The sequence below is a fragment of the Otolemur garnettii genome, unplaced genomic scaffold (assembly GCF_000181295.1).
Source record: "Otolemur garnettii isolate 467f Iridium unplaced genomic scaffold, OtoGar3 scaffold00032, whole genome shotgun sequence".
Classification (NCBI taxonomy): Eukaryota; Metazoa; Chordata; class Mammalia; order Primates; family Galagidae; genus Otolemur; species Otolemur garnettii.
In genome coordinates this window covers 7,799,836-7,801,172 of record NW_003852427.1, presented here as the reverse complement: position 1 = coordinate 7,801,172, position 1,337 = coordinate 7,799,836, and positions in this window count along the sequence as shown.

Below are 1,337 nucleotides of genomic sequence, written 5' to 3'. Positions count from 1 at the left end.
TGTGAGCTGTGGCCACTTTCTTCTTTTTCTTTCAAATGTGGCTATGTATTTGAATGCTTTTTGACAAGTATTTTATCAAGCATGTCTATGATGGTGGTGGTGGTTCTCATATAAACCCAACAGACTATCTTGGCAGATCTATACTGTGTCTGCTGTAATCCCTTTAGGAAACACCTCTGCTCAAATGATATTTCATCTATCTCCAAAGGAGAGTTCCTCCACAAGGAACTTTGGCACACACAGTGACAGACTGTATCAGAAAAAAATTGTGATCTCTACCAGATCCTTTGGCTATAAGTTCCAATGTTATCTACTCAACTAGAGACTAGTTTTCTCTCTTCTTCTAAAAACAGCCTCTTACTGTCTAAAATGTGACTTGTCTCCTTCTTATTGGCTCCTGGCTCACAATCCTATCTGTTAATAAATGGTTTTATGCAAATAATGCTGAATCTGTAAGCACAGAGGCGTCCCAACCCTCGACATTGGCTCAGGCCTGGCCACACTATATGAGCAATTGAGCATGTATACATTTGTGTACCTTTACTCCTCATGTGTGGTACACTTTGGGCAGCCTGGCCAGTAGAAACTAACAAAGCTGTGGCCTTTCTGAAAGGCCCACTGTTCCAGAACATTCATAGGTCTATGAATTGCTTTGGTTTCCTGGTAGGTATTCCAGGTCTCTCTGACTTGAACTCTGTCTCTTTGGGCACTTTTTTACCTACGTTTTCCAGTCTCTTCCTGGGACTAAATTTTGTACCTTATAGCTTCAACTCCTAAATAGATTACTATCAAAAACTAATACACTTTTATTTCTTATTCAGAGATGACTCCCAAATCATTATCTCTAGCTTATTCTATTGAATCTTTCCACTAGGATACTCAAAAGATCAACGTATCAAAAACAGAAAAATAATCTCTCCCCAAGGACTGCTCTCTTATGGTTGTCTCTTTATGATCATCAAATTTATCCAAGCCAGAAATGTGAGAAACATAACAGATCAACCTTTTATTTAATCCCTACATCTAAGCCAGTGGTTCTCAACCTTCCAAATGCCATGACCATTTAATACAGTTCCTCATGTTAAGGTGACCCCCACACATGAGGAGCAGTGTCTCGGTTGCTAAGACCATCAGGAATATGTGTTTTCCAATGGTCTTAGGCGACCCCTGTGAAAGGGGAAAGGGTCATTCAACCCCCAAAGGGGTCACGACCCACAGGTTGAGAACCGCTGATCTAAGCAATCAAGTCCTACTGAGCATAAATCCTAAATATTTCTCAATATATCCCTTTCTTTCCATCCTTACTATCACAGCCCTTGCAGAGACATCTTAATATG